The sequence below is a fragment of the Chrysochloris asiatica genome, unplaced genomic scaffold, assembly GCF_000296735.1.
Source record: "Chrysochloris asiatica unplaced genomic scaffold, ChrAsi1.0 scaffold00046, whole genome shotgun sequence".
Taxonomy (NCBI): domain Eukaryota; kingdom Metazoa; phylum Chordata; class Mammalia; order Afrosoricida; family Chrysochloridae; genus Chrysochloris; species Chrysochloris asiatica.
The window spans coordinates 19728591-19752306 of NW_006408564.1; the positions used below are offsets into that span (position 1 = coordinate 19728591).

Consider the following 23716-nt stretch of genomic DNA (forward strand, 5'->3'; position numbering starts at 1 on the left):
TTTACAGGAGCAGAAAGCGTCATCTTTTTCTAGCGGAATCCCTGGTAGTTTCGGACTGCTGACCTTGAGGTTAGCAGCATGACATGTAACCACCATGCTACCAGAACTCCAAGTACTTATGGATATAGTAGCTCAAAATACCAACTAAGAGGAAAGGACTCTTCACATCAAGGATAAATCCTATCCCTTCTGTACACAGTGTTGATAGGGATGGGCAACTTAGATGTTGGCTAAAAAGTGTGCGTATGGGCGGGTGGGGAAAGCCTATAAAGGCACAAAGTGACTGACTTACAAGTTTTCAAGAGGAAGTTTAGTTTCAGAGTGTGTGGGAGAACGTAGAATTCCCCAGTGAATAGTTTTCATCTTTCTAGATGGGTCTGGTGAAAGGAAAAGGGGATAAGAGTCTTAGGATTCAGCAGTGAGTAATTGTTATCATGACTAATTGTGATTGTCACAACTGTAAAGCTAGAAATTTTGTAACAAAAGCAGGGGAGTAGTTAATCTTACATTCCAGGAACAGGGGACCATAGGACCATCAAGGGAGCAGAGTGTGGGACGTGACCCAGAGAAGCAGCTATACCACAGATGGAGGCAAAGATGATGACATGGAGAGATAGAGCAGCTGAGGCCTCTAGACTCAAGGAAAAAGAAAGACTGTGTGTTGGTGGTCAGGAGGCAGGCTTTCAGACTGTGTCCTTTGGTTGTTTAAATGATTATATATTCTGGAGTGTTGTTGTATATATTAAAACAAAAAAACAAACAAACAACAACAAAAACCAGGGAATAGAAGTAAATACTGTTGAATGATGATACACAAAGAGAATTGTAATCATTGCAATGGAACGAAAAACAATAGGATGAATGTAAAACTGATATTTTCCCATGTAAATCATCACTCAATTCACAATAAAAAAATTTTTTGATTTAAAAATCAACAACAAATGTGAATCCTTAAACAACACTACAAACCAAATACAGACAGTCCTTGGGTTACAAATGAGATCTGTTCATAACTGTGTTTTTCAAAATTTGTAGGTAAATCAGAATAGGATCATATGGTTCTTATTTAACCTTACATTAGTGCAAGAAAAGCCTCAAAAGATTTAAAACTTGCACATGCAGCAACTGAAGGTGTTTGTGAAAACTTTGTTTCAAATAGGGGTTACTTAGTTCAGTTATTTGAAAGTGAAGGCAAATTTCTACAATATGAAAGCAGAGCTTCAAAGATGGCAATGCCTCACTCAAAGATGGTGGCCAATCACATGACTCTGGATGTGTAGAGTTCACCACAGATCTGCCAGTATTCAATACAGTATACACTCCCAAAATGACTCACTTACACCTCTTCCGAATCTCTCATTCTTGGGCTTCAACGTGTAATTTTTCACGTCCAGTTACCATAATAAGTCACTCAAATAGTAAAGAATCCAGTCTGTTCTTGTTTTACTTTGTCAACTATGATAGAACCAGTTTGAAGCCCTGCACTGAAGAGTAAGTAGGAGTTGTGTAATAAACCAGATGGTCTTAACCCACCAACTGCCTGTGGACATAACAGACATCTATAGAACACTCCACATAAAATAGCAGAATATACAATCTTCATAAACACACATAGAATATTCTCCAGAATAGCCTATACAGTAGACCATAAACAAACCTTAATAAGTTTTAAAGCAATATAAATATACAGTTTGCTCACTCTCAACAAAGAAATAAAATTAGAAATCAATAACAGAAAGAAATTTTGGAAATTCAGAAATATGTGAAATTAAACAACACAATACTAAATAACCAATGAGTCAAAGAAGAAATCAGTAACTGGAAAAATTTTGTGATGACTGAAAACGAAGACAGAACACATCAAAATTGTATACAGCTAAAACAGTACTTAAAGGAAAATTTATAACCATAAATTGTTGTTGTTGGTGTTAGGTGCCATCGAGTTGGTACTGACCCATAGTAACCTTAAGCACAGCAGAATGAAACACTGCTCGATCCTGGGCCAACCTCACTACAGTTACCACGCTTGAATCCATTGATGCTGCCACTTGGCCAATCCATTTCATTGGGGGTCTTCCTCTTTTCCTCTGACCGCCCACCTTACCAAACATGATATTCTTCTCCAGTGACTGGTCCCTCCTGACAATATGTCCAAAGTATGAGAGACAAAGTTTGGTCATCTTGGCCTCTAAGGAGCACTCTGGCTGCACTTCTTCCAACACAGATCTATTGATTCTTTTGGCAGCCCATGGCACTTTCAATATTCTCTTCCAATACCATAACTCAAAAGCATCAATTCTTCTACAGTATTCCTTATTCACTGTCCAACTTTCACAACCATATGAGGTTATTGAAAATACCATGGCTTGGGTCAGGAGCACCTTAGTCTTCAAGCTGACAAACTGCATTAAAAAGTTAGATGTCAAATGAGCAGCTTATCCTTCTATCTTAAGATACTGTGAAAGAGTAAGCTAAACTCAATGCAAGCATTATTATTTTAATGTGATAGAAAATAGAAAAATAGAGAAAAATCAATGAAACAAAAGATGACCATCAATAAGTCATCCCACCTTCCATCCCTGTACATGTATATACATCCACCAGTCATTGAAGTTTATTTTCCTTTTTTTAAAATTTGGACTATCATTGTAATTTGCACTGACTAATCAAATATGGCAGAGATGACAAAGAAACTACCATGCTATAAATCAGATTATTCTTCTGTGAGAGCAGTCATATGGTAAGACCCTGGAGAATGACAGGATACAATGTGGAGAAAAACCGGTTTCCTAACCATGTCTGAGACCTCAGACATGCGAGATAGATTTTCTGAAACCCTCCAGCCCAGCCCAACCACTGTCTGAAAGCAGTGGCTTCCATGAGGGATTAAAATCTACCAAACATGGAGCCAAAAACCAACTCAGTCAACCCACAGAATTGAAAGGATAAATACATGGCTATGTTAAGCCAGTAAGCAATAGATAAGTGAAAATTGTTCTAGGTTGAAAGTTCATAAGTAGAGGCATTTCCAATATAGTAAATGTTGACTAAATCTCGATCTCAGTCCTTCATAATATTTAAAAATAGAAGACCTCTGATTGTCTGATCCAATGGTCTTCAATCACAAATAGATGAAAGGTAAGTTTCTGTGACTGAAGATATATAAAGGTAGTGGGAAAGAAGCATCTAGAAAGTCACCTGTTTGGCCTTTCTAATTACTTTTCAGGAGCTGTTAGATATCATTGCCAGAAAAAAATTAAATAACAAAACCATTCTAATACCATTTGAAGATCCATGATTTAAGTCACCATCATGATTTTGCAGATGAGGCACAGGAGAAAGGAAGCTGCCCAAGTTATGTAAAAAGTTACTAAATTAGAATTAAAGTCAGGTCTTCTGACTATGGGGCAGCACTTTATCCTCCAAACACTGCTTTTCTCAGAATGGCTTCATTTCTTGTACACCTGTTTTAGGTCATTTCTCTTACCGGACATATAGACTATAAGAGTTAAAACACAGACTCTGAAGTAAACCTCTCTTACTAGCTATGTTAAGTGGGACAAGGTATTTGACAGTTCTATGCCTCAGAAGTATTTTCTGTGAAACAGGGAAAGTAGCAGTATTTCTGTCATGAAGTTATGTGAAGATTAAATTAGTTAAATCATAAAGCATTTTTCTAAAGGGCAAAAGCAAAAATAGTCATGAGCTATTATTATTATGCATCTTAGATCATATTTTAGGTATCCTTATAAGTCATCTAATTTTTTAAATGTATTAAATCAATTTCTTTCCATGACACACTTCAAATCATATTATAGGTATCAATCTTCCTCTATCAACATATAAGACTTTAAGAGTAAAATTTTTTTTATTCATCTTTATATTCCCAAAGCATAGTGTGGACTGAGTAAACAGTAGGTACTCAATAAGTATGTTTGTATGGATGGATGAATGAATGAGGGAGGGAGTGAATGAATAAAAGAAAGAAAAAACTCTGCCTTTTATAGCAGATCAGAAGTGTCTACTTGCTGTCAGGTCATGTCACATTTGTCTAATCAATATTCTCAGTCACTATCATTGACAGTTAAACTGTAGTTACAATAAAGGAGAGAAAGATTGAAAGTCAATTGTATTAATGATTAATCACTTATCAAAGGATCCATAACTGCCTTATCATTCTTTACCTAACATCTGTTAACTTAATTTTCCTAAAAGTCTTAATCACAACACAAAGAATCGATTCAGGTTTCCAAAGCCAGTCACTACATTATAAGCAGTCTTCAGGCTGACAGTTCTCAAGAACTATCTGGGTATGTTTTGGAAAAACATGAACAGCTTTTAAGACTCAAGCTTTGTCAAAGCCAAAGAGCCAGTGAGAAGCTGGAGGCCAATAACCCTCAGCCAATCATCCTTCATTAACTTGATGGCTATGCAATTGGTTTGGTGAGCACTTGACAAGCTACAACTGGGTTACCTATTCTTAGTAGCTTTTACTGTCTTCCAATTTAAGCACATTTGCTGAAATGGTGCAAAGCAGAAGACAAGTCTTATATTCAGAACAATCAGAATTTCCATGAGCTAATGACGGTCAATTACTTGAATTCCAACAGAAACCATCTTTTGATTATTATAATTAATAATAATAATGATAAGTAATATTCCAACCAGCAAGGGTGAAATCACTCAACACTTGAAATTGACACATATGCTAGTCAGGAAGATAGATTCACTTTTTTAACTGCTTGGGTACTTTCTGACACTTTGAGTAAATGAGCTTGAGAATTTTGAAAATTTAGTTCAGAGCAAGTCATAGAAATCAAGAATTTCAGAAGGGCAGAGCTAATGAAATCATATAAACCCACTCATCTTACATGAGATGGATCTGTATAGAAATGGAAGCCAGTGTCTAACAACCTTCAAGACACACTAGAAAACAAGTTGCTAAACAACAACAACAAAATATATATATATATAATCAAATTTCTATAAGAATAACCACAAAAGTAAAACTTAATACATGTTCTGGAAAATATGTATTCTAGGAAATATATATCCTAGAACAATCCAGAAGAATGTGCATCAAAATATTGTTAACGTTGGTAAATGCTGTCAAATCTGTTGTGACTCATAGAGACCCTGGATAATGTTTCCAATGAGCAGCTGAGCTGGTACATGCGAACTATGGACCTTGTGGTTAGCAGTACAGTGTTTATCCAACAGTTACTATCTCTGAAAGAATGCAGTTATATAGTAATTATAAAAAGAGCCCCAATTTTCCCCTCCCTTTAACTCAGCTGGAGTTCTGGTGTGGAACTGCCAGATAAGCACTAGACTGTTGACTACAAGGTAAGCATTTCAAACCCACCAGCAGCTCCTCAGAAACCTTATACAAGGCACAAGCAGTAACATAATTCAACTGGAGTCCTGGTGTGCTGTTGTAGTCTATTTAATATCTAACAGAGTCACTATGAGTTGGAACTGACATAAAAGCACTTAATAATTACACAACAGTTTCCAATGGAGTCAGTTTCTCTTCTCCTTGAATCTGTGCTGGCCTTGGAACTTATTTTGGTCAATAGCAGTAGCAGGAATAATGGAACATCAGATGCAAATTTGTCCTCAAAAAGACACAGCAGCAGAGACCAGCCAGGCCCTAGTCTACATACCAGCTGGCCATAGGTGACCACAGGCATACAGAGAATCATAAGCAGTAATAATAATGCTTAGAATTTCAAGTCACTGGTATGGTTTCTTATGTAGTAATATCTAACTAACACATGTGAGCACAACATAATCAGCTTTTTCTATAATGTTATAATTTTACAATGGGTACTGTTTTCAAAATCAGAAGTCAAAATTAAAGTTTCTTGTTTTTATTATCTCCTTTAAGAGAATAAACATGATATGCTGAAGGGGAAGGAATTTGCACAGTTAGAACTCTAACAAAAATCTAACTCGAGGTTTAAACAAATAGGCTAACTTACTGATGTCAGAGGACTCTGAGTCCCAGTGAGATATTTCTAGTTTCAGTAATTATTGAATCTGAGCATCTAGAATATCTTTTTCTCTCTTTGACATTTCTTTTCTTCTGGTTTGACTTCATTCTAAGGCAGATATTCCTAACAGTGATAAGACTACAGTTCTAGCAGCCTCCCATGTAAAAGAGAATTCTTCTTCCCTAAAATGTCTAGCTAAGTCTCAGGATTCACTTAATTGACTTCATTTGAATCAATATCTCTCGTTTAATCACTGCCATTCTATTGGCCAAGCTTATTTTAATGTCCATCTGTCAACCAAGGACAACGACCACATGGTTTTAATGGACTAACTGAGAGAAGAGCTGTTCTACAAACGCAAATCCAAAGGGGAATATGGAAACTTTGCAGATGAACAACAAAAAATTAAAGTTAAATAAAACTACAACAGAGGCTCACAACACTCAAAAGCATAGAAGGAGGCTTCAAAAAGTTTGTGGAAAAATTCCACTGTCTTTCATTTCTATTTTTCCATGCTATTTTTGAAGCTCCCTTGTATGTCATAAATGGCCAATGCCAATACTTAGGTCTCCTGACTCCCAGTGCAACACTGGAAAATGCCATTCCACATATTAGCATAAGTTAGTATATTCACTTCCACCCTTGCACTCTTCTTCTCTCTGGCAAACACTCTAAAAAAATTATGAAATGCCCAGCTGCCGTGAAACCTGATGGCAAATACCATGTTTTCACAAATTAAAGGGAAACTACTATAATGCATTATTGAGAAGCAATGAAACTTGCATTTGTTCATTCAAGAACTATCTTGTGGCTTCCACTGAAGGCCTTATTTATTCTGCTCTATAATTGCAACAGCATAAAGAAGAATAAAACTGATGCCCTCAAAGAGTAACAATTTAATTATCATTTCACAACCTCCTGTGCTACTGCCTGCCCTTTCCAAGAAAGTATATGAGATGCGATAACAGCAGAAGCATCCAAAGGCCATCATCTGATGTTGTTAAGAGCTATCAAGTCGGTTCCCACTCATAATAACCTTGTATAGAGTTTCCAAGGTGTGGCTGGTGGGTTTGAACCGCTGACCTTTCAGACAGCAATCCAGTACTTATCTTATAGTGCTACAGTCCATAAAAATAAAAGACAGCTTTACATGGATTTTTATTATACCTGAACAACTTTCATACCTTTCTCCTACAGTTTCAAAATTTTATGTTATTATATTTGCCACGTGGGAGAGCAAAGCCTGCTGGCTCACTTAGAAATAAAAGAGAGTAAGACCCAGAGAAATAAAGTGATTTGCTCAGATTCATGATGTGATTAGATGTGAGTCAGGCCTGATCATCCAGGAGTGGACAGAACAGTGGGCCACAAAATGGAAGGCACTGAGACATTTTCCTCCCACAAATTTTGACATTATTGCCAGTGTTTACCTCTGAATTATATCATTTCAGTAATGTTGATTTACTTTATAATATTTATTGTAGTTTTCCCTTTATTTTCTAAATCTACTATGTAAAACATACGATGACTTGCTAATCAGAAAACAAAGCAACTTTATTTTTGTAAGAATACCTGCATATACATGAGCTACTGACCTAGCTTTTTTTTATCCACACCCAGACAAGGGTTTGAATCCTAGATGAAGAATATAGAGCCATGTTTTATTAAAGACACAAAGCAGTGAGGTTGAATGAGACATAGCTGGTACATACTGTATTGGAAAATATTTGATGTTCTCATCATCTTAAAATAAAATGTTCTCTTCCTCCAAATCATTTGGTGATTAATCATGGCCTGCCTTGTGGCATTTCTTCTTTCTTTGGTTATTTTGAAGTGGGTGTTCAAAATAAAGAAAACTATTTTTCTCATGTTGACTATGTCTCCCAACTAGATAGAGTGCCTTGGGGACAAGAACTCTAAATTATGCCAGAGAAGATCATCAAATTGCTTTCTGGGTGTCATCTCCAATCCGCAGCTGGTAATTGGTGGGATGTTTGGACGTGTGAGAAAGAGGGCTGAAGCCACATGATGATGCCTGTGTAGGTTTCATATGACAAGGAACGGAGGACCCAAAGCCCTGCCAGGCAAGTTGCCCCCTTACACTTGCATTCCCAGTGCCCTTTTTGCTGTAGTCTTTCAACCTCACAGTTTTATGTCTGTAACCAAGCATCAAGCTGTATTATTTATTCATGAATCAAATCTCTGTATAGATGTGATTTTTTTTTTTTTAAGTTAGGTCAGTAACTACTGTATATGCAGGCATTCTTTAAAAATTCAATTTGTTTTATTTTCTGATTAGAATGTTTCCTGTGTTCCATGTGGTCAATTTAGAAAATAAAGAATAAATTTCAATAAATACAGTACACTAAATTTAAATTACTATAATTACATTATTCAGAGATTAATACTAATAGTATTTTTTGGATTGTTCCTTGCCAACCTGTTTTCTTTATTTTGCAAAATCAGACATTTTGTTTTTAGAGCAGTTTGAGATCCAGACAAAAATGATGCTAAAAGTACCAAGATTATTCTGTTTCCTTCAATCCCTTTCAAATAACTTCTCCCAAATACACTGCATTGGTGGTGTTGTTGTTAAGTATAGAGTTCCAAAACTATGAATCCTTGCAGGTGCAGAAAAACCTCATCTTTCTCCTGTGAAGCAGCTGGTGGGATTGAACCCCCAAGACTGTGGTTCACAGTTCAGTGCTTATCCTACAGAGCTACCAAGATCTTGCATTTGTGTGGTGTATTTGTTACAAATGATGAGCCAATATTGCTAACTATTATTAACTAGTTTATACTCGTATTCACTCTTGGTATTGATAATTCTATGGGGGTTTGTGGGTTTGTGGTGGCTCCAGACAATAAATACTAGACTGTCAACCACAAGGTCAGTGGTTTGAGCCCACCAGCCACTTCATGGGAGAAAGATGTGACTTTCTGCTCTTACAAAGTTGTACAAATTCATAAACCCTATACAGTGTCAAAATGAGTCAAAACCAACTCAATACCACATAACATGGACTTTGGTAGAATCCTGATGTGGTGCTGTAGGATAAGCAATGGATTGTTATCCACAAGGTTAGAGGTTCAAACCCACTAGCCACTACTAAGAAACTCTATACAGAGTCGCTATGAGTTGGAACCAACTCAAAGACAATTAACAGCAACATGAATTTTGGCAAATCCATAATATCAGCTATCACAATTATAGTATCAAATAGAAAAGCTTCACTAAAATAGTTTCACTGCCCCAAAATGCTCTGTGTACCACATGTTCATCCTTCCCTTCCCCTATTTCCCCCTATGTTTGTTCTGTTTAGATCTTTTCCCAAAATGTGTTTCTTGCCCATATACTTTTTTTTTTAAATGTTTTTATCATATAGTCTTGTATCTTGAGCATTTTGAATCATCTTTCTTCAAAACATGTGGTTCTGCTACACAATATTATTTTATATGTATTTCCATGTCTAAATTCACTATTCGAGGCTTTACTTACATATTCATGCTGATGATTTAGACAAGCGACTGTTACTTGAAATAGAGAACTTTCCAAACATCAGTATAACTTCTCATTGTACTATTACCTTTTTTTTTTTTTTAAGTTATCTCTCTTCTTCTTTCTAATATTTTCTTGCACAGTAAATTAGGTTTCCATTTAATAATATTTATACATATTGTTCAGTGACATTATGTTACACTTTTTACAATGTATCCGCATTCTCACTATTTCCATTCTGGTTATTCTCTTTCCATTGATTTAGCTTCCTTTCCTCTCATTGCCTTCATATCATCTTTGCTTTGAGGCGAACGTTGACCATTTAGACTGTATCACTACTTAAAATAAATTATTATCAGAGGATCTATAGCATTTCTGGAGTCCTGGTATGGCACTATAAGATAATCACTGGACTGCTAACCACAAGGCTGACAGTTCAAACCTACCTCCCACTCCTTGATAACCCTGTATAATGTCGCTTATTGAGTGGGAACTGACTCAACAACACTTTACAACATCAACATAGGGGCACAACTCGATGGCAGCGGGTTTGGTTTTTCGGTTTTGGGTTTCTAAACTGAGAAAAAATTTTTGTCAACCAAGAGATGAGTCTACTATATCTGTGCTGTGAGAAAAGCAAACAATCTTATAAGGAGAATAAGACTATTAAGTTATGCCTGTCTTTGAAAATATGATATAGAAGCAGATTGTACTTTTTTTTCTTTTAACATTTATAAACTGAATTAAGAATGTACAGTAAGGTGATCCATAATTGCCTTTAGACCCTCCATATCCTCAAGTCCAAAGTGAAGAAATGCTGCATCACCAGCAGAGAATTCGTCACCGAATTATGGCAGGTCACACAGTCTTCACATTTCATCCAGTGACTATTCCATCAAGGATGCCCACTGGAATAAAATGTGGGAAAAGAAGAGGCAGCAAGAGCTGAAACATTCTAGCAATCGTCCCAAGTATGTACAGAGGAACAGAGGTTTAAAAGTCCCCTTTGGCTTTTGAAAGAAAAAAAAAATCCTTATTGTTTTATAGACTTAAAATAAATATTTAAACCTACTAATTATTCATTACATCTATGCTGCTGTTGCTATTAAGTCTCATTGAGTCCGTTCTGAACAGGATTTCTGAAGGGCATCTCGTTGGTTTGAACTGCCAACCTTGTGGTTAAAAGTCTAGTGCTTATCCTACAGTGCCACCCCAGAACTCCATATATGTATATATATGTGGGGGGGGGGGTCTAAATATGCATACATTATGTTGTTACTTTTAAGTGCCCTTGAGTCACTTCCAATTCATAGCCACCCTATATGGGATTTCTAAAGAGCAACTACTAGGTTTGAACCGCTAACCTTTGGTTAGCTATCCAGTACTTATCCTACAGAGACACACCAAAACTCTGTGCATATGCATATATATGTAATCAAGATTTATCTTCTTCTTGTTGTTGTGTACCGTCAAGTCGGTTCCATTCCATAGCAACTTTGCATAAGGATTTCTGAGGAGCAGCTCATGAGCTTGAACCACCAACCTTTGGTTCAAACCAACTGTACAGTCTAGCACATTAATCCCCGGTGCCTTAATTTAACAACATTAGGGTTGTTAAAAATTCAGAGTTCTATGCTTTACTAAACAAAAAACCCAAACCAAACCCAATATCATAGAGTTGGTTCCTATTCCTAGTGAGCCTGTTGGATGAAGTAAAACTGTTTCCTAGGGTTTCCAAGGCTGTAAATCTTTACAGGAGCAGATAGACTTACCTACTATCTACTAAATCAGAATCTTGAGGAGTTACTAAATCAGAATCTTGAGAAGTGAGGGAAAGAAACCAAAGAATTTGTATTTGAAAAAGTCCTCCAGATGATACACATACAACCTATGGGAAACCACTGTCTTAAAACAACTGGAATTTAAAATCTCAGTCAGTAACCTGTTATTTGTTTTGCTTGATGGCCAACAAATTATGATGATGAAAGAAAGTGAGGCTTCTTTCCCAAGCCAAGTAGTTAATATTAAAAGTTAAAATTGTGCTTAGCTACATCCAAGGCTGATGGCTTGCTGTTATTTCACTTTTAAACCTCAAGGCTTGAAAACCGATCCTCCACACACATCCCAGAAACTTCTAAAATGTCTTCAACAGTATATTAGTGCATTTAGTAAACAAGTTCTACCCACCCTGTTGATATAGTTCCAGTCAAAAGCAAACAAAATGGACATTCTAGTTGGCCTAAATGTTTTAGGATTGGAGAATATACCATATCTGACATTTTGCAATACTAAAATAGGTAAAGGATCCACTCCCCTCTACTCCTGAGTCCACAGCTGGGTTACCAGTTTGTAAGACGAGTAGAAGACTTAGCTTTACTTTATGAAACTCACAGTGTGATGAGGAGGGATGAGTATTTCAAAAAACAAGCTGGGAGAAGTACAAGACACTGCACAATCAAGGTCTAGATTGGGAAGGAAGGACCATAAGTACTAGAGGAAATGAGAGCAGAGAAAAGCTATATGAGATCTGGTCTATATAATTACATTAGCCTTGCAGATAAAGACTTGACTGCAAGTTCAGTATGATTCTCATGATTGCTGTTTTAAATGCCTCATTATGACACCATCTCTGGAGGCTGAATGGGTTAACCATTTCTTTTGGCTGACATATTTGCGGAACTTTTTTGAAAGCTTGATTTAAACCATAAATCAATCAGTTAGAACTCTGAATATAAAATCCTTTTTAAGAGGCCATTATAATTCACCTTCTCCTTCTGCCTGTACTAAGATAATTTTTCAATGTGGTGATCCAATTGTGATTTGTGCACAAGATGTCATTTTCTGAACAGTTTGTCACATACAATAAAAAAGAGACTTTGATAAGTTGCAATTGCATCATTTCATTAGCAGAAAACTGGGGTTAAATTTTGATTTAATGTATGAAATTATTAGCATTTAGAAAACAAAGTCTATAAACATCACAATGAACATAAATCTATGTTGAAATTAAATATAACTTTAGTATATTCTTATTTCAAAAAATTATTTTGTCTATAATGTGAAAACACTGGTATATAATCTCCTAAACATTTTCCCAAGTGTATGTCTCTCACACACACGTTTAGAAACATGTTGTTATTCTTGTAGCTAAGTACCATCGAGTTGATTCTGACTCATAACGACCTTCCCTGCACAGGGTTTCCAATGAGAAGCTGGTGAATTTGAATCACCTACCTTTCAATTCAAACAGCCTTGTGGACCAGAGCTTATCCTACAGTGCCATACCAGGACCTTAGATAATAGATACATTTAAATTAAAAATATTATAAAAGTATACATACTTTTGTAAATAGGTTGTTTGCTGTTCAAAACATTTACAATCTGCTTTTCTCCTCTTAAACTACAATATGAACGTTTTTCCATATCAAGAAAAATTATGTAAAGCATTATTACTCATGGGTAACAGGATTCTATCATACAAATCTGTCACTGTTTATTCTATCTATCAAGTCCTCATTATAAGGCACTGTAGAATAAGCACTAGACCACAAGGTCGACAATTCAAACCCACCAACTACTCCTTGGAAACCCTATACAGGATCACTATGAGTCACAACTGACTCCATGGCACTTAACAAGATGAAAATGAACTCCTGGTGTGGCACTGTAGAATCAGTACTGACTGCAAGCCACCAGTTCAAACCTACCAGCTGCTCCATGGAAACCCTATAGAGGGTTGTTATGAATCAGAACCAATTCAATGGCACTTAACAACAACAACAGCAAGGTGAAAATAATACCTAACTCACAGGATCATTGAGATGACTAAGCAAATAGATGTCTGTAAAGAACTTAGCACAATGCCAGAGCTTTACACCATGAATTCAAAAGATAGTACATGCTGTATCACTAAATTGTTACTAATTCTCACAGCTACCCTTGGAAGGATGCTAGAGAAAAAAGGAAAGTTCAGAAGTGTTAAGGGATTTGCTTAATTTCCAACAGGTAGTTAGAAGAGAAAATCTAATTTTATGATTAGATTTCCCGTGTTCCCTTTTGCTTGTTTTTTTGTTTGTAACAGCACTATATATTGCTTCTACGATATTTCAACTGTTTCTCCTTACATCTGGCTCAGCTGAAGCAAAACAGAAGACTTCCAAAAGACCCTTACTCCAACCTCTACAGGAAAGTAAGGCAAAGGCAAAGACTAGAGTTGGACTCTCATTCACCTAATTGTTAATAATAACATCAGTGATAATACTACCACTGGTGGGAAGGAGAATCACTGACTTGCTGAGCATTTATTAGGTCCAGACACTGCTAAGTACTTTATATGCAGAATACCATCTAACAAGCCTCTTCCCTTGGATTAAGTTCTAATTTACAGATGAACACACAGAGGCTCAGATTGGTTTAAAAAAAATTGCCCAAAGCTACAAAAACAGTAAGTAGGAGAGCCTCATCCCTCCTAAGTCCATATCTTTAACCTCTGTTAACATTTGTATTTAAGCAAAATCATATAATCCACCACTTAAATAGAAAGAAAGAGTAAGTAAGTGCTACCTCCTGGCAAAAGAAACTATTAGCTTTACCACAGACTTTTTCTTGGACCGATGCTTCAGACCCAGTCCAAAAATCACTGGCTTATTAGGCACAGAATGACCCCGGCATGTTGGGATTCTGTGTGTTGCAGCAGGAAAAACTTCCACTTGAAAGCCTACCCTGGAAAAAGGCTCTTTTTGACTTTGGTAAAAGACAGATAGGAACATCTGAAACTGAATATCAGAACCCGGCAGTGTGTCTAAGACTAGTGATGAATGGGGAGGCAGTGACATTTACTAAATCAGGTTGTATCATCCATGCAGAAGAGAGTGGTGCATGTAAGCAACAGTGATTCACGGAACCTGATTTGGCAATCTGTGGACTTTATTCCAGGCTCACAGCAGGGAAAAACATATTTAAATCTTGCCTGCAGAACTCTCTGGGAATGAAATCTATCATAGCACCATAGGAGGAGAAAGAGAAATCAGCTCTGCAATTGTGTGATGCATCCAGCCCACTGCTGTCAATATTTAAAGTTCCCCTGAATGTGTAACGAGATGCTACCAGTAACATCCTTGCATGCAATCAAGTACTGGCCAGTGGCAGGAGAGGTCTCGCTGGGCAGTTAGTAGGATGTAGTAGGAAACAGTGTCAATGCATAAAGACTCCCTCATGATTAGTCTTTGTCTTCCTAAACTGAGAGTGAGCTTGCTGTATGGTCCAGCCTCCTGTTCAGTAGAGGTCTGTCCAATGTGCAGTGGTATTCATGGATAGAAGGAGTTGGGAGAATGTTAACAACTCCTGCGCACCTCCCTCCCTTCTCTTGTTGATGTTATCTGCATGGGGTTGTATGGCTCTTAGCAACCATGTGTATAACAAAACAAAATGTTGTCTGGTCCTGTATCATCATCATGATCCTCCAGCCTAGAGGACCAGCTTCCAGCACTATACCAGACATTATTCTGCTGTGATCCATAGGGTTTTTATTGTCTCATTTTGCAGAGATTTCCAGGCCTTTCTCTCTAGTGTTAGTCTAGCAGTCCCACTGAAACCTATCTGCTGTGGGTGAATTGGATGGTATTTGAACATGAATACCAGTAGGATAGCTCCAATATCACAGCAACATTACAACTCACCACAGTACAACACACTGACAGATTCTCTGACCTTACTCTACATAATACTAATGCCAATCCTGAGGCCTAACCTTGTTAGCCTCCCTATGTACCAGATAGTGTGTGAAATTAACATCCTTTATAAAGCAATCTTCTCCACTGAGGCCTCTTATAATCTCTATTTTGCAGTTTAGGTTTTAAGTAAGCAGCTTAGCATCACCAAAGCAGTAGGGGCTACAACAAGGTTTATGCAAAATCCAATAACTTAACCTACTAGACTGTTACCTCAAGTGCCTCTACTTGGTTCTGCTCTTGAAGATCATTTCTGAATAACTATTTGTTCAGAAGGAGTGGTACCGAACCATATTGCCTCCCAGTTATTTTCCCTCATAACATTTATTACAATCTGGACATAGTTTATGTTGTTTACTTATTATTATGCTCTTTTTCCCAAAGGTACTATAAGGTCTAAGAGACCAGGATACTTTTCTGTTACATTCTCCATGGTCTCACCTGCACTTAAAACTATGCATTAAATTTATTGAATGAATGCTTTGCCATTAGTACTCTGAATTTAATTAGCTACATGGGTCACAAGCTCCTTTGAGGTAGTGACCATGTTCCATTTATCTCCATGCCATAATTGTGTGTGCAATTAATGCTTGTCATCATGTAGTAAAATTTTAAGAGTAGGCATTTTAGTTTTGGAGCAGACAGACCTGAGCTTACTAACTCATTGATTAGTGTGCCTTTAAGAAAGTTATTTAAACTCTCAGAACTACAGTTGCTTCATTCGCAAAACAAGGAAGAGGATTGTTTAAAGAATTAAATGAAAAAAATCCTGGCACAAGGTAGCATCTTAACAATGTTCATCTCCACCTTGAATGTGTAGATGAGTGAATGATTGGCTTTGCTGCATCTAAAAGGACTTTCAGGTAAATTGTTATGAGGTGGGAAAGAAGAGCCAGAGAACACCAGGCTGAGTAGGAGAGGTGAGGGAATAATTCTAGTGATGAGCAGGGCAGTTTGAGGAAATATGGAATCTGGGGTCTGGAGAAGTGTAGACAGGAAGTATAGTGTGTACATAGAAGGGTCGAGAAACAGTCTTACTCAAAGTAATAGCTACCACTTAAGTAGCATGTCTGACACATGACCTGACACCTGTTATTGTTGTGATTGTTAAGTGTTGTAGAGTTGGATGTGACCCATAGCAACCCTATAAAGGGTTTCCAAGGAGTGGCTGCTGAGCTTGAATTGCCAACTTTACAGTTCAAACCAATCTTGCAGCCTAGTACATTAACCCACAGTGCTATACAAGGACTCCACTTAACAAATGGTAATTACCACTCAACCCATAGTTCAGTTCTAGTGTGGCGCTGTGCTTATCAACAATGGTGGTTCAAACCCACGGCTATTCCTGAGAAACCATACACAGCATCCCTGTGAATCAGAACCGACTCAAGGACAGTGAATAACAACAACAACCACTAGACCCAAGGACAACTATATTGTTACTGCTTTCTATCAGATACAGTCCTGGTGTGGTGCTGTGGGGTAACGCGCTGGACTGCAAGGTCTATTTGAACCACAAGGTCGGCGGTTCTACCAATTGCTCCTCGGAAACCCTATACAGGGGTCAGTATCAGTATCAACTCAATGGCACTGATTTTACTATGTTTAATATTGCTTTTTAAAATATAGATCTTGACTATGAAAAGAGAAATAAAGTACATATACGAAAACAAAAAATGAAATTATCTTTTATTGTTTAATATTTAAGTAAGTGCTAATGGTACCATTTAAAAATAATGCCAATATTGTGAGAAACATTGTCTCAGTTCCTCTTGGTAACTGCCAGGTCCATAGAATTCCCCAACTAGAATCTTACCCCAATGGGTCTCCAGAGGGAAAACTAGGTCAGATTGCCAATGAGGTATCATGAGTGCTTACTAACAAATGTTCAAGAAATCCAATCTATACTCATTTTAGTGAGAATGGGGATTAATTATTTGATTTTGCAAAATTGGGCAACAAACCCAGAAGACAAGTCAGGCAGATGCATCTTATGGCCATTTTACAAGTGTTTTTATCTCCAAGCTCGATTTCTCACTAACTATGTACTATGGATGAACAATCTTCCCAGCCGTCACCTATTTCCTTTTGATGGTTACATTCTTATTTTAAAGTTTCTACCTTTTGAACAGGCTCCTCTTCCCCTTTCCCTAATTTATCCTGTTTACACATACTCCAGGTGAATGGGCGCCTGTTGTCATATTAACCAACAATCTATGCCTCATCAGCTTCCTGCACCTTTTGTTTCTTTTTCCTGAAGATGGACCAGCTTGAGAATTATTTTTCACATTATCACCATTCTAATCTGTAAATCTCTGTGCCTATCTTTTATTATTACATTAGGATATATTTTTGAAGAAACCCAGTTTTGGTCACAACTTAACCATGAAGTTTAGGATGTAAGACCTAGATAGAAACTTAGCTTGTCACTGAGGAAAATGATGCACTAAATGCTGAAATTTTATCCTTCCTGATTTACATCTAACTTCTCCTGAGACTGAGTCTACTCAGGGTTGTTGTAAGGTAACATTTCAAAATGGTATTTGGGAAACTCACCTAATAAGAATGCTCAAAGACTGCATTTTCAACTCTACAGACTGTGTCCCCAGGGGTGCCACACACACACATAGCTGCCTCTAGGTCAGATGCCTGAAATGCCAGTGGGAATTGGGATCTCTTTATTGTGTTTAAAAGCTTCTTGACTCAAGAGATCTCTTTCAGGTACCTTTTGCACTAGCGGCATCCTGGAAATTTTTACATTTTACTCTCAACGAAGACAAACTAGTTTGAATTGTAGTGAAGATACAGCCTCCATATGGAGAGAAACCGAAGCCAATGCATCGTTCTTATCATAACAAAAATAGTTTTTCTAAAAGCAAAATGAAAACTGGGAAGGAAATTTAATTCTCTTTACTGGAGAGGAAAGGACAAAGAACACTGTGAGATTTCATGTTGGAGAATCCCTATCACAGCCTACCAAGTCAACGCTTGGATGGATGAGTTCTCTATAAGTTCCATACAAGACGAGCATTCTAAAGGCTCTAAATCAGCTTTTGTTATAAGGGCCCTGAATCAGGCGTGTTGCATTCAAATTACATATGAGAAAGCAGAGAGTGAGAGAGAGATGGGCCGCTGATCTGGAACATGAGTAAAATATTTTGAAGTTAGCTTCCGTGGGAAATTAGACAGCAAGATTGCTGTGGTTTCTCCAGGTTTGTGGCCTCAAATGAACCTTTAGCTCAAGACTTTAATTGCCTTGTGTTATTTCAATGTTTGGTGTGTTTTTTGTTTTTTTTTTCTGGTTTTTTTTTTTTTTTTTTTCCCCAACAAAGAAAAGTAACTCAACCGCAGAGCAAAACAGAATTCAAGTTGTCATTTTCTTGTTTGTAACACTTGGTCAGCTAAAATGTTATCATGTGATTTTTATGTGGAAAGCCTGAAGCTAAAAATATGCTAGAGATGGTAACCTAATTTTTCAAAAAAATGGGCCAAGACTTGGGCAGGCATTTCACAAAAGAGGAAAACCAAATGGCTAATAAATATTTGAAAAGGTGCCCAACATCACTATCATCATGGAAATACAAACTAAAGCCATAATGAAACACCACTACATTGCCACTCCAATGGCTAAAATTGCTGTATTTAGTAATGTTGGATATATGCAGATCCAATGACCCAGTAATTCAGAGTGTATAGCCCCAAAAAACATGTTCATCTGTACATCAAAAGGAATATAGACAAATGTTTTTAGAAGCACTATTTTTAATAACCACAAAAATGGAATAATACATAACTTTATTGTGCAATATATTTACAAAGAAAATACTAGCACAATACAAAAGAGCCAACTACCACTCTACACAACATCATGGGTGACTTTCATAAGCTTGTTGTTGTTGTTGTTATGTGCTGTGGAGTCGGTTCCGACTCATAGTGACCCTGTACAGGGTTTCCGAGGCTATAAGTCTTTACAGAAGCAGAAAGCCTAGTCTTTCTCCCGCAGAACAGCTGGTAGTTTCGAACTGCTGACCTTATGGCTCAGAACCCAATTCGTAACCACTACGCTACCAGAGCTCCTTTTCATAAGCTTAGTGTTGAGCAAAATAAGTAAATATTACAAGATTTCACTACATACAAATATTCAAAAAGACAAAATTATTATATAGTGTTAGAGATCAAGAGATTGGCTACTTTGGGTGGGAGAGAGGCAATGAGTAGTTAAGAACAGAAGGGAGAGTTCTGGAATACTGGTCATGATCTTTTTCTTGACTGGTTACATGAGTGTCAACAATTTATAAAAGTTCTTTGAACCATTCGCACATATATAGTGCACTTTTTCATATATATGTTATGCTTCAACAGAATACTTTACTAAAAAATAAGGTTCAGAAAGGGAGATCTCTGGTCAATAAGCAGGTGTAGAAAAGGACTACAGTTGACTCAAAGACGACACTTTCTACAATTATACCTTATTTTTCTCATTAAGTGTGGGATAAAAATTGTGAGTAACATATTTTGCTAAATTGAGTCTTGGTCTTTAAGGAGATCCTATGGTGAATCATTTTGAGAAGGTCCTTCCTCTGTAATCCATCGTTTCTATGAATTAAGAACGCATTCATTAAGCTTGTTTGCAGGATGCTACACCTGAACTCTTTCAAAAAGAGCTCTTCTGCTCTTCCGTTTTTGTTTTTAAATTAAGCTGTATTCTCAAATAGCATCTACATTTGCCATTGTATTAGGCTGCCATAGTGATTTACCATAAACTGGTGGCTTCACAAAGAACAGAAATTTACTTTCTTACAGTTCTGAGGCTAGGAGCTCTGGTAGCGTAGTGGTTACGAATCGGGCTGCGAACCTTAAGGTCAGCGGTTCGAAACTATCAGCTGCTCCGTGGGAGAAAGATGAGGCTTTCTACTCCCGTAAAGATTTACACCCTCGGAAACCCTATACCGGGTCGCTATGGGTCGGAACCGACTCGATGGCACACAACAACAACAACAACAGTTCTGAGGCTACAACTTCAAAACCTATGCACCAGCGGGTCCCTCGCCCTCTGAAACCTTTAGAGGAGAATCTGTCCTTGATTGTGTCAGTTTCTGGTGACTCATAGTGTCCCTTCATTTATGGTAGAACAACTCCAAATCTCTACCTCTGCATCTTTATGTGGTCTTTTTTCTCTGTATTTCTGTATCATCTCCTCTTCTCATAAGGACAGCGGTCATTGGATTTAAAACCCACTCTACATTCAGACAGAGTCCTAATGTGGCACGGTACAATAAGCAATGGAATGATATCCACAAGGTTGGGGATTTAAATCCACCAGCTTCTTCTCGGAAACCCGATACAGAGTCACTATGAAATAGAACTGACAGGAAGACTCTTAACAATAACAAACTACATTCAATAAGGAGCCCTGGAAGCACAGTGATTAAAGTGCTTAGCTGCTAACCAAAAGGTCAGCAGTTTGAAACCATCAGCCGCTCCATGGGAGAAAGATGTGGCAGTCTGCTTTAGTAAAGATTATAGACTCATAAGCTCTTGGGATAAGTTGCACTCTGTCTTTTAGGAGTCACTATGGGCCATAATCAACTGATGGTAATGAGTTTCCTACACCTAGCCAGATTGCATCTAGAAACCCTTAGCTGATTATATTAGCAAAGACCCTATTTCCATATAGGGCTAAATTTTGAGGTTCTGGGTAGAACTGAGTTCTAGGGGCACACTATTTAGATTACTACAGCCACCAACACTCAACTAAACCACCCGAAAACCTTGCATGAGAACTTCTTGATCTCATGAACTCGATGCTCACAGCAGCCCCATCTCATGAGCACTGAAGCCATTCAACAAATTAACTATGTGCTAGGAGAGTGTGGTGGCTTTATACAATAAATACTGGACTTTGAACCACAAAGTCATTGGTTTAAGCCCAGAACGATGAGATTTCTGCTCCCACAAAGATGTACAATCTCAGAAACCCTATACAGAGTCACTCCTAATCAGAACCAACTCAATAGCATTTAACGACAACTACAACTAAGTGTTAGACATTGGCCTAGACAGGAAACAAAGAAATAAGTCGATCCATACTTAATGCTAGAAATTGTATATTAAAAAGATAGAATAGTAGAGTGATTCATAAAAATGATATAGGCAATAATTGGTATTTTTTAATGCTTCATATGAACTTAGGTGTTCCATTATTTCCATGGTCAGACATTTACTTAACAGAGGTTTCCTTAAAAGTATGGATCCAATAAGAAAAGAAAATGAGAAAAGGGGTCTGGAAAATGAATAGAAGAAATTATCAAAACTCAGGGTGAGTAGGATTGTACTCACAAATATATATAAGTTTGACAGAGGGCACATTCATTATGAATGTATTTGAAGCAAAGTTAAACACCCATATTTGTACATGGGTATTTACCTTTGCTTCAAAATAGATCCATGAATGTGGTGAAGCATACAGAGGACAAAGTTTCAAAAACTTATAAGATATAACCAATCACCTGGAGGGAATGAGTGACACACAGGGTCTGGGAACTCAGGACCATAGGCTCAGGGGACAATATGGTCAACTGGTATAACATCGTCCACAGGGAGAAGGTTCTACAGGCTAGTTTGGTGAGTAGCAACTGGGGTTTTAAAACTTGTGAATGGCCATCTAAGGTGTAACGATTGCTCTCACCCCAACTGGAGAAAAGAAGAGTGAAAAAAATCGAAGACGTGAGAAACAATTAATCTAATGGACCATGTTAGCATCTGTCTCTATTACCCTAAGAGCAGAACTACTTGATGATAACCAGCTGCCACTAACAACCGCTCAGAAAGGGATCACATTAGAAGATTTTAAATAGATTGGGAAAATGTGGAATGAAGCTCAAAATCCTCAAAGAAGACCAGACTTACTAGTCAGATAGAGACTGGTGGAATCATAAAACTATGGCTCTTTGTCATCCTTCAGGTCTGCAAATGAGCTCATCCCCATAGCTCAAATTTCAGCCAAATAATGGATATGTCTATGAGGGAAATAACAATAGGGAGTTCCATACATCTAAGAGTAGTCAACAAAATGGGCAGTATTTACCCAAAGACAAGGTTCAGACGACTTAGAAAAGAAAACAGAATGGAAACAAATGCAGAGAGGAAGTAGACGAAGTAATGTTACATTGTAGGCGCTGCAATGACCTGAAATAAAATGTGTATGAATTGTTGAATGAAAACCGACACGCTCTGTAAAACTTCACCCAGTTCAAAATAAAAAGTTTAAAACACAACACAAAACAGAAAACCTCACAATCCCAATTCATGATGGACAAGGATAAAAGCATGAGAGTTTGCCACCAGCCAATCATACCAGAATTATAGGCCACTGTGCCAGCTGCTGCCTATCACAGGACTGGGGGTCTGGGATTGGTGCTGCTAAGTAAAACATCAATTTTTTTTTTTTTTTTACCTCTTTCTTTAGCTCCTTTGGACACTGCAAGTGTTTGATTAGACCCTTGAGTTTCAAAATAGTTGCTTCACACGGTCCTTGGTAGCTTAACAGTTGTTTGGGTGATGGGACTGATTTCTGCAGCTTGCTTTTCAGCCATTTTGTATGACATGTCTGTTGTAGTTAAGTTCAGTCAGTCAATTCCAACTCATAGCTGCCTGTATAGAGTTTCTGAGGCTTTAAATCTTTGTGGGAGCAGAAATCCTCTTCTTTCTACCATGGAGTAGCTAATGGGCTCGAACCACCAACCTTCTGGTTCAAAGTCTGGTACTTATTGTATGGAGCCACCGTGTTCCCTTGACATCACTACTCATTAAAAAAAAATAATTACTGTAGATTTGTAGTTTCTATTTGGACACATGGTAACAACACATTTCACCACTCATATAATATTAACATCTACCCAACATAAGTTCTCTAAATACACCTTTCCCTCATGTGGTCCAACTGTGTGCTAATAAGCACTTTCACATGTATTTTCTCATTCATTCATCCCAGTAATCTCATGATCTTGGTAAAATCATAACCCTTATTATACAGATTATGACACTAGTGTTTAGAGAGTCTAGTTATCACACTCAAGTTACATGGCTTTTTGACTGCTGAGTCAAGATTTAACTACCAGATAATGTTCTTCACCTCTCTATTAGCTCTGGCACACACAAGCTTTTCATTTACATGTTGTTGTTGTTGTTATGGGCCATCAAGTTAGTTCTTACCCATAGTGACCCTGTATAGTGTTTCCGAGGAGCTGCTGGTAAGCTTGAACTACCAATCTTACAGTTCAAAGTGACTTTGCAGTCCAGCTATTAATTCACAGCACCACACCAGGGCTCCAGAGTAGCTTCAAAGCTCTGAATTGTCAATTTCTGACTTGATGGGACCTTTAACAAGTCACTTATCTGACTAAGCCACCCTTCCCTTATTTATAAAAATAAGATGACTGAGGGTACCTATTAATAAGTTTATTGTGAAGGTGAAGTTAAATAAAACAGTG

The 23716-nt window shown here is 37.4% G+C and overlaps 1 pseudogene; it reads left to right on the forward strand.

The window, feature by feature from the left end:
* LOC102823953 overlaps nt 1-14389 on the forward strand; it is a 62896-nt pseudogene extending 48507 nt beyond the window's left edge.
* The last annotated feature ends 9327 nt before the right edge of the window (nt 14390-23716 follow it).